This window comes from Corvus moneduloides, chromosome 2 (genome assembly GCF_009650955.1).
Source record: "Corvus moneduloides isolate bCorMon1 chromosome 2, bCorMon1.pri, whole genome shotgun sequence".
Classification (NCBI taxonomy): Eukaryota; Metazoa; Chordata; class Aves; order Passeriformes; family Corvidae; genus Corvus; species Corvus moneduloides.
The window spans coordinates 23,581,058-23,596,193 of record NC_045477.1 but is presented as its reverse complement, the minus strand read 5'-3'; the positions used below and the strand labels follow the sequence as shown (position 1 = coordinate 23,596,193).

Below are 15,136 nucleotides of genomic sequence, written 5' to 3'. Positions count from 1 at the left end.
CCGGGCAACAAGCAACAGGACAGGAAGGCACAGCCTTAAGCTGTGCCAGGGGAGGTTTAGGTTGGACATCACGAAGAATTTCTTCACAGAAAGGGTGATTAGACACTGGAATGGGTTGCCCAAGGAGGTGGTGGAGTCACCGTCCCTGGGCATGTTTAAGGAAAGACTGGACAAGGCAGCTAGTGCCATAGTCCGGCTGCCATGGTGGCGTTCGGTCACCAGCTGAATTCGATGATCTCGGAGGTCTTTTCCCACCGATTAGCTCTGAGATTCCCACCGCCCCCACCCGGCGCTCCCGCCCTCACCCAAGATGGCCGCGCGGCCCTCAGCGCCCACGTGACACCGGCGGCACCGCCCGCCGAGGCACGTGACGGCGGTTTCCCCGGCAACCGCCGCGGCTTTCCGCCCCCGCCCTCCGGCTACGGCGAGCGGCGAGCAGCAAAAAGGATCGGCGACGGCGGGGGCGAAGCGCCCCCAGCCTTTCCCTGCAGAGCCGGGAGCAGGTGAGGGAGAGCCCCGGCCGGGAGCCGCTCCCCCGCGCTTCCGTGGCTGCACCGCCCCGCTTCGCCTCGCCCCCGAGCAACCCTGCCCGGCCTCCCACTGCCTCCCTTCCGCACGAAGCGCCTTGCACCCGTCGTCCCCAGGAACAACACTCTCCTTCCCAATTGCGGGCGTGGGCGCAGGTCCTGCTCCCCCTCGGTCCTCCCCCAGAACTCCGCTTCCGGCAACAGTGCAGCAACCGGGACAAGGGATGGGAGGAAGAAACAGGGCAAGACTGCCTGCACTCAGTCACAGCTCTGGGAATGGGAGTATGGGGCATGGACACAGCACAGTCCACGGGCAGCTGCTCAAGGGGTAGATGGATAAAGCCTGCACAAATTGCAGCTGCTGTTGTCAGGGAGCAAACCTGGAGCTGCACCAAGCAGGAGCCGAGGGCAACCACAGTGCAGGCAAGGTGCACATGAGAGGGCTTACCAACAGTCCCAGGCAAGGAAAAGTCATTAGTCGGGTCTGGGATCCATCCAAGGGACTTCCATAGACACAAAACTACCTAGAATATACACTCAGAGTCACACTAGGAAAACTAGTCAGCAGGTGAAGATCAGGCACAGATACAGCTGCTGCATAGTTCAGACAGGTTCTGAAGACCTGGGCCTGAGCTGGAGTTCCTGGGATCATGCAGAAGGTGCAGGTGGGGCCAGTCACAGAAATAAACCATATCAATGCATGCTTTAAGTGTGGCTGCAGCATCTTTGCAGAAGGATGAAGTAATGTGCTGTGTCTAGTCTGTGGAGATAGATGTTTAAAATACTTTTGTTCTTTATCTGCTAAATATTTTAGCAAGCGTTCAATGATCATTCGGAATCTGAAGTGGAGGAATCTGCATACCACCAGCTGCTGAACCACCTGAGACCACACACCTACAGTTGAATCCCCACCATCACTGGATGACTCACCTGATTTAGAAACACCAGCATCTGCAGCCCAGCCATCTCTAGTGGAATTGGCAGTGTCTGCAAGCCAGCTGACTGTCAAGAAACCACCGGGTTCTGAGGACCCATTCCTGCTCATAGCATAGTCTGCATCCAGGGAAAGCTCACCTGAGATCAGATCACCTGTGGGTGAACTTCCAGGTTTCAAGATGTACACCTCCGACTCCACACAGGATGGCAGTAACACGGTTGAGACTGTGTTGACTGCAGCAGAGATTACATTTGAATCATTGGAGAATCCAGAGGCATTTGGAGACCCCTATCAAGTCGCCATGAATTATGTGGAGGAACATAAAATTCTGCAGATATTTCAGGTGAAACACGTATTTCTCATCTCCTTCCAGAGGCTTACATGAGAAGCTTGGCCTAAAGTTAGCCTGAACCAAATTATCTCTTCCCCAGATCCCTCCTTGTCCAGTGCTTTCTTAAGCATATATTTAAGAAAAAGCAGTAGAAAAGGACCCTTGAACATCTTTGGTGTCTGAAAGAGATTCTTGCTTTTTAAAATGCAGATGACCTTGGTACAGGAACAGCCAACCATCTATCCAAGGTTCAATAATTCTTTCCTTCTGTCTGTCTCTGTCTCAGGAGCTCACAGAAAAACTGGTGTTCCATAAGCCTGATGACCCCTTGCAGTTCATATTGCAGGAGGTATGGTGCCTTGCTGGGGCTCAGTGGGGACAGGGTCAGCTTTGCTGAGCACACCAGAATCATGGTCAGCCTAGGACTGTTTCTCTGACTCTGTGTCTGCTGTCTTGGGAGGAGGGAAAGCACAGGCAGCAGCAGAGTGCCTGGGGTGCAAGGGACCATGTGTGCTCTAAGAAGAGAGGGAGGAAAGGTATGGGAGGGTGGGGGAAGAATGGGATGAATGTGCCCTGGAATTACCTGAGAGGTGAGGGAAGCTTAATGACAGAGATGTCTCTGTAACCCTTCTCTAGCTGCCTCTGTCCTAAACTGGGAGGGAACGCTTCTGCCCGCACCCCCCTATTCAGGAGAGCTGTCTCTGCTGATCCTGCAGGGTATTAAAACACAGGTAATTCAAAGTCAGTGAAGTGAGACAATAGTTTGGGAGTGAGTTAGAAGTGTGGGTTGTTTCTTGGGAGAAGGAGGAGGTTAGAAGAAAGAAAGCAAAGAAAAAGAGTGAGTCTCTTCCTTCATTACCCTCTAGTCAGTCAGGAGAGGCACCATCTTTGAGGTTTGTTGCTGGGTTCATGGTGTACTGAATGCAAAACCTCGAGAGGAATGGCAAGGTCAGTTCTGGACATCGGTGTGAAAGGAAATAAGCTCCCAAATGACCCTTCTCCTTTTCCTTTTGCCCAGGTGCAGTCTATGATAAATGCCAGGGAAGCAGAACCGGAGGAGAACAAAGATGTGTAGGTGTTTCTATAGAAGAGGGCTTGTGCACTCCTTTTGGCCCCTACTGACCTTGCTGTTGTGGTATTGCCACACCATGCCTTCACAGCACCATGTAGTCATTGCCAATAACTTGGAAATGTCTGCTTGTCTGCCTCTTGCCTGGTTTCTCTGTTTTGTATGCTTGTGCTTTCCCTTGGGTTGAAATCCTGCAACAAAGTATTGGTTTGGAATCACAAACTGAGATCTAAGCATGTGTGGACCTGCATGCACATATGGCACATCTTGAAGAGGCAGGCCTGCTGAACTTCTAGGCATATAAATGCATAAATCCCATATTTAGGCCACTCCAGACTCTGTCTTTCTGTGCAGAGAAACCTCACAGCTCAGACAATGCAAGGACGAAAGCAAGTAGAATTAAAAAGCAGCCCTGGACAGCCCACAGCCTTCTTTTTTCATGCTGCATTGGTGGCTTACTGTGTCCAGTGATGCAGCAGCACCAATGCCCATCTAATACTTTGATAGTTTGGGTCTGGGCTTTCAGGCTGCCCCCAGAGCTCCTCTCATGCAAGAAGCTATCTCTCTGCCTCTTCCACACACTGGATGCAGCTGTCTCACCCTTAATCATCCCTGCTGGACACTGATCACTGTACTTTTTGGGGTTGCCCTGCCTGTGTCACTGTAAGCACAGTGTAAAACCAGAACAGTAAAGCAACAGCTGCACACACCCTTTATGCATTCAGAAGACATTGTCACTCAGGAATGTGGGAGGTGAATAAAACCAAACAAACCAAAACCAAGCCCTGGTAGCCCAGAGAATTAAGAGTCAAGGTACATTTCACAAACACATCATTTGAACTGCTCCTGATTTTTGAAACACTTGCAATCCTTGTTTTCATACTACCCAAGTGTCTGTTTCTACCCTGTAAAAAAACTTTTTGTTTCTTCTTCTTGTCTCTTGCCTGACAATTATTGAAAATGTGCAACAGAGCATACTGTTATTTTGGCTTAATAGATTGTATATGTGCAGTAGATGCCAGAAAGAGTTTTTATGTCACTGCAGGCTTTTCTCTTTTTTAGGCAAGTGCTCTAATTTCCTGATGAATGGTAGTGTATTCCCAAGTGACTGTCTCTATGGCTATGAAGAGAGCACCATAAAAACTTCCATCTATCTATTTTTAAAAAAATAATGTATGATGATTAGGTTTTGTGATTCTCCACAGCACAGCTTGGGCGCCAAGAGTCTGGGAATAACAGGGGGCAAGTATTTGGCATACAAATTCCATGTGTGAGATGAGTTTCCTTTCTAACTGAGTTTCTCAAGAAGGATCAGTTAACTCATGTGTTTCCAGATTAAAGGCAGGTAAGCACCCCTATCATTCATAGGGCAGGGACTTTTTCCAAGGCTGTTTGCAAGCCTAAAGATGGCTCAAGATTCATATTAAATCTGCATTGGTTTTATAAGAGCTTTAGTGTAGAGTTAGGCATCTAGGTCCCACTGCAGCAGTGAGATGCTTTTGAAATACCTACTTACCTCCAGCTGGAAGAATCTGACACTGAGAATCTGAGATTGGTCTGCTTACAGATTCTTGACCAAAAATGTATCAGGCTGAAAAACATGTATACGTGCCCTGTCCTAATGTATCTCTGTGAAACAGGAAGTGTATGGAAGATGAAGATAGTGTCTGAAGCCTTCTCATCTCTATGGTCATTTGTCAGCACATTGTCCCAGGAGATGGAGAAGCTGACATGTCTTTGAATTTTGTTGTAGAACAGGATTAGGGTGCCTTGGGGTACAGCCTTCACTGTGTATTTCCTGCTTCTGTCATTTGGGTATTGCATTTTGTTGTTCTCTTTTACTTACAAGAAGCTTTTAACCTGTAATATGTTCTCAGACTATAAGTATATGCCTTCAACTTCATGTCAGCATTAAGGGAGTTATGCAAGGGAAGAGCCTTAATTCTTCTTTCAGATAGGTTGAAATGAGCTGGAAAGCATTCTTCATACAGATGACAGAAGTTTTGCAAGAGAGGCCGTACCCAGTATTCCTCAGTAATCTCAGGGCAACAATTTTTCTTTGGTGGCCTGGCCACCTGATCTCATGCTGACAAAGTTGCTGTGTGGTAGCAAGAAGTCCTCCCCAGTACCCATAAGAGAGAGCATGTGTCTTTGTTTCTCAGGAAAGAGGAAAAGTGTTTTCTGTTTTGTCTTTCCACTAGGGAGAGGTCTCTCTCCTTTGAGGAGCCGCAGTTGTGTAGAAATGAATGAGGCTGTACCCAGGACAAGCTCTGTGGGCCTGGAGTTGGCATGTGTAGATGGCATGAGACTGGGGAAGGCAGTGGGCCAAGGACAATCCTTCAGCTTTCACAGACTTGGAGGGGGAGGCGGGTATATATCATCTCTGAGCAAGGACTTTGACCAGAAATCTTGGGGAACTTATCATGAGCTAAGGAGAAATGTCACTTCCTTCACCTCAAGCCTCTCAGATGATGGAACTGAATTTTATGAAAACAAAAAAAGCATCCTCCAGGACGTTTGCAGATTACTGTGTTTAAGGTAGTGTCACACAGCTGTCTTTTTTGACCTACTTCATAATTCTTCTGAAGAATACAGTCTAGTTCTAGAAAAATTCTACTTCACGTTAAGGCACCACTGTTTGTGTATAAGAAGGCTTTTCTGTGCTGAAGAAAAGAAGAAAAGTTAGATTTAAAATGGAAACTTTTACTGTAGTCTTAATTCCAGAGCGACTGTCCCTTTTCCACAATTGCTTTCCAAAACCACTGGATCCTTACTTCTTCCTAAGTGGAAATTTATCAACATGACGTTAAACTGTCATTAAATTTCTTGCCTTGAGTGCTCAGAAGGAATTAGCAGTTCCTCGTGTGTAACCGAAACTATTCCATATAAGTCCTTATAGGACACTAGTCGCAGTACGTTTGAATGCCCTCCAGAGTGCTAAGCAACGTGACTAACAGCTGTTGTTTGCTCTTTCTCCTCTCCACAAGGGAAATGGCTGTGCACTGAAGTGCATTCTTTTAAAAAGGGTGGTTTGGGGTTTTTTTGCCACACCTGTGTATTTCAGTGTACTTCTAGTGGATAAGTCATGAAGTGGAAGGTGTGGAAGTTGGAGGCAGTTTGTAGTTCCCAAGGATGATTCCTCTGTAGTATGAGCTGGGTACTGAGAAAGCGCATTATTTTCAAGGAAGAGATTTTTTTATTCATCCATGAACAAGCACAGAGGTGCAACACCCAGTTCATCTGCCAAATGGCATGATCTTATGGTGCCCAAACTGTTTCTGTTGTGAACTTTGTGCTCATCAAGAGGCAGAATGCAGAGGAGCCAATCAGGAGGAAAGTGTACTCCCTGTAAAATAGGTCTCTTGGACCAAAACATCAGTTTCTTTTTCTGCCATCTCTGTATGGAACTTAAAATGACTCAGCTGCCCCAAGCAATATTAAAGTTGCCTGTGTACTGCTCTAACCAATGGGGGAAAAAAATGTTGTAACAGCTGATTAAAAATCCTTTGAAAAGTTCACACAGCCTCTGCTCTGGTTCTTAGATGGAGGGCACAGGCAAGATCTCCTTTCAATGGGCAGCTACTTATAGCATGAGACATTTTATTGTGACTCACTGGATATGAATCATTGCTGCATACACACCAACTTTAAGCTAGTTAAATGCCATTGATTTCAAAGTTTCACAATCATGTGGAACTCATAGTAGGCAGCAGCAACTGCTTTCATGTCTGAAATGGAAGAAAATAACCTCTGGGTAAAGTCCAACAAAGAGCTTAGCTAAAGAGAGCTCTGGCTGAAGCCTGGAGAATGTTGACGTGCTTGGAGAGGGAATATACCAGGGCAAATTGATCAAACCCTGTCTGACATGCCTCCAGGTTTTATTCCAGGGAAAGCTTCTCTTGACCATTCTTTCATCCAGATGAAATGCAGGAGAAAATGAAGAAACATTCCCTTAAGGTCATTAATGTCCATGGCTGCATTCCTTTTTTTTTGGGACTGTCCTTATGGACAACACTGATGTAGCAGCATCACCAAAAGCTCACAGCCATAGTTTGACATACAGTAATGAAAAGAAGAACCTTGAGTTGTTGAAGAGATGTGGATTGGATGAGTAGTCATTCATCATCTTCTGGAGAAAGGTGGTGGGCTGGAATGTCACTGCAGAACAGAGGAATTTAGGTGAAGCAGATGCAAGAGATTTCTGTATCTATAATTCAACACTGAAAATTGACTGCAGACACCACAGTAGTTGGTCTATTTTAGAAATTCCTGGAATGAATGAATGAATGAATGGAGTGGCTCTTCTCCCTCAAGGCTATCATCTCAGTTCCCCATGCAACTCCTCTCACAGGTGGGAAGAGCTCATCCTACTTTGTTACAGACTTTATTGTTCTCAAGCACTAGGAAGGACGTCTCCATGGCTTATTCATCCAGGGGTCCAGGGTAAACTGTGTTCCAGGGCAGAAAAGAGGAGAAACTGCTGGTGTCATCTCATAAACTGCAGTGAAATAATACCAGGAAAGAAACAATGAGATCAACTAATTTTCTTTTTTGACGTTGTTACTTTGAGACTAAAATGAGCATCTTTTTCATTGTCACTCATTGAAGAGGCGAGAGGTGGAGGAACATGGGGCTGCACAGAGCCGGACTTATGAAGGTGCACAGCTATCTAGTACAGCTCTCAAAATAAAAAGGGAAGCATTGTAGCTAAGGGAGTGCAACTCTCAGTTTACACTTGCCATGGAAACTTCACTATAAACTTGCAAGCCTTTAAGGCAAATGTCTTACTTAGAATCATGTGGTCCAACCTTAAAAATTATTATTAACTAGGAGGCAGGATCCATGTTAGGATCAGAGAGTTTGTAAGGAAAAGAGGTGACCTCTGTCCTTCCTCCTTCCTGTCCCTCAGCATAAACCAGGAAATGGGTGAATAAAGGCCTGTGTAATACTGCAGTTGTTTGTTAATGGAAAAAACACATGTCACACCAGCCTTTGAAGAAAAACAGTTCCCACCTTGAGGAGCTTTTGGAGTTTGGACAGATGAGTAGACATTAGGGGGAAAGCTAAATTGCATGCAGGCAAAAGGTCAGAGACTCAAAGGTTTTTAACAGTGACTCCGATTTACATAAACATCACGAACACCACAGTCGCTTTGAAGAGCAGATCGATGCCAGCTCTATCCCACTATTGTTTAAGCATACCCATGGGTCTAGCATAGTATCCTGCCTCCTTGCAACGAGATTCAGTGAAGGACAGCATTGCCAGTTTGCTGAAACGCCACAGTACTGAAAGCAAACAGTGCCCGTTGGAGAACCCAGCTTTTGGCCCTGTTGTCTTAATCCTTGGTAGCATAACAGAGCTGTCTTGAGAGATTCCTTGACCATGGTGTAATGCCATGATACCAATATATGTTTCCCATGGCAGATAGAAGTGCATCTGGAAGAAGTTTAGCCTGTTGCTGGGAGCAACAGCTCCCTACTTTTTGCCCCATTAGATGTTTAAATCTTTGTAAATGAAGAGCAAAGTCCTTTAGAAAGGTAACGCTGAGCAGGGTCCAGCACAACTACAGATAGAATAACTTTTCCTAGTTACCTTCCATAGACCTCTCAGTAGTTGTTCTAAGCCTTCCTGGCTTTTCAGAAATCACGTGGAAAAACGGTGTTTGGGTAGCAGGTTAAAAAGCATCCTGAACTAAGAGCACTAAGAACACGAAGAATGAAACGTAACCTTTCCTATGTGTGCCCATGAGAGGGCAGCACAGACCGGCTGAGCCTTCACTAAAGGCCATTCAGAGGCATGAGTTTACATCCCGCCATGGAGGTACCTACAAGCAGAGTCGAAAAGATCCATGTAAAAGGACTGGATGGCCCAAAGCACAAGCCCATCCGTCGACCACCTGAAACTAAAACCCAGGTACAGCTGAGTACAGGCTTGACTGGGTCAAACCCCAGGAGTCTCACAGATTTCTCAGAGCATTTTCCAGTTAGGTACTGAAACCTAGAAGGAGTTTCAGTAGAAGAATATTGGACAGTGCCTGCAGTTGTGTCAAAGCAATGAGTCGGTATGAGACATCAACCACACCCTTGCCAAGGCAGAGGCTGTCACCCCGGGAGCACTATAAACTCGCCCGAGGCAAGTGCTATTTATTTCCATCACAGTGCTGCACCAGCCAACACCCCTCTGCTATTCCCCTTTCCTCCCGCTGCCAAGACTCTTGTGATGCAGCTTTAACTGACTGTCCTCCCTTTTTCTGCTGGGTGCTCCAGCCCTCTGGCAGGGTGGATGGTGGAAATGCTGAGTTAAATGGGACATATGCTTGCAGCAAATGTGTTGGAAACTGGGTACTGACAGGCAACCATATGTAGATGGCAGTGCTCCACTGCCAGCCCTTTACGGCATCAGAAGCAGCTAATGCAGTGGAGGCAAGCAGGTTTGGGAGGAATGAGGTATCCCCAAATACCCTTCAATAATAAGCTGGAATCAATTAATGTGAACAAGTTTCTTTGGCCCCTTGCAAACAAGCAGTAAAGGTTCCCAAACAAGACCTCTTCTTTGGAGCATGTTGTGGCTCATGACTGACAGAGCAGATTTTGAAGGAGAGGTTTTTAACCATCAGCAAGAACAGTGCAGTCACTAGATCCAGAAAGAACAGCTTGTTCCCAGTCTGTTAGGGGAAACTCAACTGAACTAGCAATAGTAAAGGACCATGATAGTGCCAAGGCCATTCAGGATCTGGGACCGCATCCTAATGGCTGTATTGACACTGACATATGCAGTCTTTCAGAGGCCAGGAAGCCCTCAAATTCATAACCAAGAGCAATACAGAGACACTGTCTAGCAGACCTTCCCTGGACATTGTCAGCCTTTTAAAGAAGCTATCTAAAAGACAAGCAGAAAAATTCTGCCTTCTCAAAAGTCTTTTCTCCTGCTAAAGATCTCTGCAAATCCCAGGCAATCCTTTGCCAAGGCACAGTGAGATTTCTATCATCCTGTGAGCCTTCCCTGTGAGCTCCTCTCGTATGAAGACAAGCTGAGAGAGTTGGGGTTTTTCAGCTTGAGAAGGCTTAGGGGAAACCTCATTGTAGGCTTCCAGTACTTATAAAGGGGCTTATAAAAAGGAGGGAGAGAGACTTTTTATATGAGCAGGGACTGATAGGACAAGAGGCGATAGCTTCAAACTGAAAGAAGGCAGGGTTAGATTTACATGTTAGGAAAAAATTCTTTACTCGGAGGGTGGTAAAGCACTGGAACAGGCTGCCCAGAGAAATTGTGGGTGCCCCATCCCTGGAAGTGTTCAAGGCTGGGCTGGATGGGGCTCTGAGCAACTTAGTCTAGTGAGCAGCATCCCTGCCCAGGGCAGGAGGGTCAGAACTAGATGATCTTTAAGGTCCCTTCCAACCCAAACCGTTCTATGATTCCCTGTGGCCAGGCTTCTCTTCAGAATGAGCTGGCCTGCCCTCATGTGAAGATGAGATGCAAGAGAACACCATGTCCTATTCACTGGCCCCTTCATGCCATCAAAGGCGTTGGCTGTGGAGCGTCACTCTTGGGCTCGGCTCCCCGTCCCTGCCAGGAGAAACTCCTGCTGGTGGGAGGGGAGTCAGGGCAGGGCTTGACCTCTGCACTCTCCCATGCTCCTCCGTGCTTATTTTACCTTCTGGGTTTTGTGTGTACAAAACTGTGACCTGTAGGTTGCTGAAGGACCTGGGTGAGACCAGCAGCTCTAAGATGCAGATACTTCGATCTGGATTTTCCTTTGCAGAAATTGGCCTCGGGCCTTTGTTGAGGCTCTCCTACAAGTTTCCTTCGTAGTCAGCAGAGTAAGAGACATCCTTAGGGTGAAACTTAGAGCCCAAATCTCTCTCAGTGAGCACAAGAAGGCACCCTGAGGGTCTTCTTTATTAACAGTAGTATTAATCTCTACTAGCCAGTAGAGATTAATCTTTATGAGAATCCACTACTTCTCTAAGCTTTTGGGTTGAGACCAGTGAGAAAGGGAGCAAAAGCAGCTGGTCAAATCGTTAGCAGCAGGGTACCAAGATTTAATTTGTTACTGCCTTTACCCACACGTGCAAATATCACTATGAGCACTAGCCCAAAACTCCCTGGGGAAGCAGTTCCGTGCCTGACCTCAGTTCCTTACCAGACAGAGCACCTTCCTCCAAGTTGTTTGTCCTTTCTGCTTGCTCACATGTCAGGAGAAACATTCTTCTGAAAGGTTGGAAGTAGAGATTTTCTTGCAATCTCATTATTCCAGTAGCTTGGGCTTTACACAAGAAATTGCAAGTTTTAATCACAACAAAATACAGACACGGTTATAAGCTCATAAATAAAGCTACTCTACAAAATTAGAAAGATAAGGTTCATCCCTCTCCGAACCCAAAATATGAATAAAACCCAGTCCTTGAGAGTGTGCCCTATAGCACTCTTCTTAGGAATGAAGAGTGCAATGCCATATTCATTGCTAAATGCAAAACACCAGGATTACCAGCATCACAAAAATGCTTGTATCTGAGTTCTCTGTAGCACTCTTCGCCAAGGTAGCAGAGGTTTTAGAAAGAAGTTACTGAGTGCATTCCACATCATACTAAATATATATATACAGTTCTGCTTTTCAGCCTATATGTTTGCAGGTTTAGCTGGGGCAGCCAGCCCAGTGGCCTGGTGGTTTATCCTAAGCCACTATAATTAGCCCATGGTTGTTGCTCCTGGTATGCCATTTGTCTCCCCACACTCAGCACTGTTTGGTAAACAATTTCAGAGACAGAGTTGCTCTCCCCTGATCTCACTAGGTGGTGTTCACATATTTATTCTCTGCACCCCCCAGTTATTCCTCTCTCTTGGGGTTGTGAGGTATAGAAGTGGCAAAAAAGGGCAAAAATGTTGTCGAAAGGGGGAGGCAGTGGTAGCAAAAGACACAACTCAACTGGGGAGGCAGGAGGCAAGGCTGGCAGGAGGCCAGGCCAGCTGCAAACCCAAGAGGCCCAGTGGACATCTGTCCCCCACCGCCTGCATCCTCACCTCCTGTGCAGCCATTAGGAATTCCCTTCTACTCCAGGGAGGAGCTGGCTCCCAGCCATGGCACGTGGAGGGCTTGGGTGGCAGACACAAGCCTCAAACCCAAATCTGGCCCAGAGAAGGAAGGTCAAACTGCGGACTGGGAAGCAGCTGTTCGCAGCCCTCCTGGGAATGCAGGAGCAAAGCTGGGTGGCAGGAATTGGGGCTGGGGCCACTGGGAGCAGTGCCTTCAGAAGGAAGTTGCTGATGCAGCCAGTGAGGTTGGGACTCTGCCGGGAAAGGTGGCAACCCTTCCACTCATGGGCACCACTTTTGCAGCATGCTGCAACAGGGATGCTTGGCTTCAGTCCCTGCAGTGCTGCTGTGAACTTGCCACCGTGTACTGGAGGGACAATCATGAAAAAAGTCCCCTCCCTGGGACAAACAGGCAGTGTGTGTCAAGCTGAACCTCTGCATGGGAGCATGGCTTGGCCAACACTGAAGCCACACTAGTAGGGATGAGGGATTTCCTAAGCCCTGTCCCTCAACCATGAGCTTTGATCTTACCATGGAACACCACAAATGCAGTCAGTAGCCTTCCTGCTAATGGATGGCAGTGGCTCCGTCATGACACTGACATCAGGGGGTCACAGAGATGACTCCTGGGAGTCTGCTACTTTGACCACAAGCTCCTTTTCCTCCCCGTGTGCTCACTCCCTCCCTAATTCTTCCCTCTCTTATTATCTTAGCCTTAAATCATTATTTCCATGCTATGAAGAGAAGAAAGTCAAAGGACTCAGGAAGGTGAGAAAGTGTTCTTGGAGGTGAAGAGTGGAACCAACACACTGGAATTAATATCTAATTAGCCCTTTTCAGCAACTTTGGGCATCCTCCAGCATGCCTTCCATGCCAATTTTGAATAAACACAGCATACTTTGTGACAGGCATGTTCTAAGTTTGCCCTGTCACCCACTGAGCACGTTGCAATAACCAAGTGATAGATCTCCTGAGAAATTTCATTTTCCACCTCCACCCAAAAACAGGCCAGGCTGTGGCCTCAGCATTGACTGCCCCTCCAGATGAAACCCCAAATGGCAGCGTGTCTTCACTCCCAAGTCCCGCTTTGCCTTTAACTCACATGCAGCAGAGGTGTGCATATATGTGGACCTGTGTGTGCATACACAAGGAAAGCACATGCCTGTATGGGTTTGTAAATGTGCACATACATGTGTGTACGTATGGCTCTGGGGGGGGTGTGCACATTCAGGAGTCTGGAGCTTTCACAAGCACGAGAGCTTGCACAAATGTATGGGTCTGGCTGTATAGAACTGTTGGTCCATCTGAAGTAGGCCAGCACAGACAGAGGAGGCTAAAACAGCTGCAGGCACCCCACTGGAGATACCCATGGGGACACCTGGGCTTCCTAACACAGGCTTGTCAGCCCCACAGTGCTCCCTCCCCAGCCTAGGTGTCTGTCAGACCCTCTGCTCTGCACAGACATTCATGTAAACTCATAGTCCGACCTTGTTGGCACACACCAAAAGACGTGCAAAGAAACAAACAAAACCCCCATCCCAACCCTCTCCTTCCCTATATCAAATTTCTCTCCTGAGATCATAAAAAATACTCTTACCCAGATTCTAAACCAGATTAACAAACTGTGAGAGCCAAATGGTGACAGCAGCTGAGGAGTGACCACCACGCACTCCAGCGTAACCCACTCTTCCAGCCCAAACAAGGATTCACTCTTACAGCTTTTTGCAGTGTCCTGGACAGGGCTATAGAGCTGCAAGAGCTCAGCTGCACCACGGTTCTCTCCCAGTGCTGGTGATTGGCTATGAATTTCACTGCCAGCTTCCCTTTCCCTCTCTCCTCTGTCCTCATCTTGTTTTCCCAAGACAGTATTTCCACAGTTGCTGCCTCCTTTCTCCTCCCAAGTGAGATGTGATGGGGTGTCTTGCCATGGCAAGCTTTTGTCTAGTCATTGCCCCAAGGTCAGCCAGGCTCTGATGCTCAGGAGATGGATACACTGCTTTTTCCCCTGCCAGCTGCTCTCAATGTCCAGCAACGATGATGGGAGCCTGCCTTCCTAGAGCCCAGGACAGCAGCTGGTGTGAAACACCTGGTCCCACCAGCATTGCCAAAATATGGGGTGGCAACTGTACCAAAATAGACTTCATGTGTTGTAGGGAGCACAAATAGTGGGCAAGGAGGTCTGAGTCATTTAAATCTAGACAAATCTACATCTGTATGCTTGAGGACCCAAGGGACTACTTTCTTGTCCCTTTCTACTAGATCAGGCTGGCTGCAATGGCTGGGTCTTCTTTTGCTTATGGCTGTGATACCTCGTGGAACTGGAAAGGCCAAAAGTACTGTCCTTTGTTCAGGGTTAAATCTCACACAGATCTCATGGGAGAGCGGGCTCTCTCTTCAGTTGTCCACAAGTACCAAGGGATCCATAAGGCATTAGAACTATTGCTCACTAATTGCACACAAAATATTTGCCAGGATGGCCACCAATAGGACATACACATGTTATTTTTGTGTTTGTTTTTGATTTGTGAAAGGCTCTAACATCATGGAACTCCCATTACCCTTCCCAAGCCCATTATTTATTTGGCTGGCTTTTGCATCAGCAGATGAAGAACAAGCACAACCACCTGTGCTTTTGCCAGACATGTTCAAGGCTCCAGTAAAGTGAATCATGACTTTTGGCAGACTTGTGCTGGAATGAGTGAGGGAGAGAAAGGTGAGAGACATTCCTTTTCTGCTGTGTTCCTCAGCCTTAGCCATTCTCAGTTCATCACAGGCCAATTAATCTATATATCTGTTCTTGACTTTGCTCAGTCTTAATAGGACTATGTGAAAAATCCAGAGTGCCCAAGGAAATGGAATAGTCTCCCCACTTTTCACGTTATCCAGTGTCTTGCAGAGTAGCCAACACTTACACTTCTGCTTCCAAAAAAAATCCCAAGCTAAGTAAAATGAAAATGGATCCAACCCAAACCACTGGATCTTGCCCATGCAACATTATTAAATGGAAACATTAAACTTTAATTTACTTTCTTTTTCTATTCAGTACATTCTTCTTATACTTACGTTCAAACAGTGATCCAGCAATCCTTGTATATTTACGTCCTTCCAACTTGCCCATCCTCTTTAAAGTTCAAGTACCTCGTATGAGTGACTCACTCATCCACCCTTTTGAGAGTATAATAATAGAAATTCTTTAAAGCTTTGTGTTTTCGGCACAACGGCATTCCGATATGATCTAA

At 46.7% G+C, this 15,136-nt stretch overlaps 1 long non-coding RNA gene across 2 annotated transcripts; it reads left to right on the top strand.

The window, feature by feature from the left end:
• The first annotated feature begins 389 nt into the window (after window positions 1-389).
• Window positions 390-6,382, top strand: LOC116439244. 2 transcript variants are annotated; one of them, XR_004238103.1, is made up of 4 exons: window positions 390-503; window positions 1,342-1,807; window positions 2,082-2,144; window positions 2,814-6,382. It is a non-coding gene; the product is annotated as an uncharacterized LOC116439244 (long non-coding RNA). The 2 variants fall into 2 exon arrangements; XR_004238104.1 differs by lacking the exon at window positions 390-503 and adding an exon at window positions 725-1,192.
• The last annotated feature ends 8,754 nt before the right edge of the window (window positions 6,383-15,136 follow it).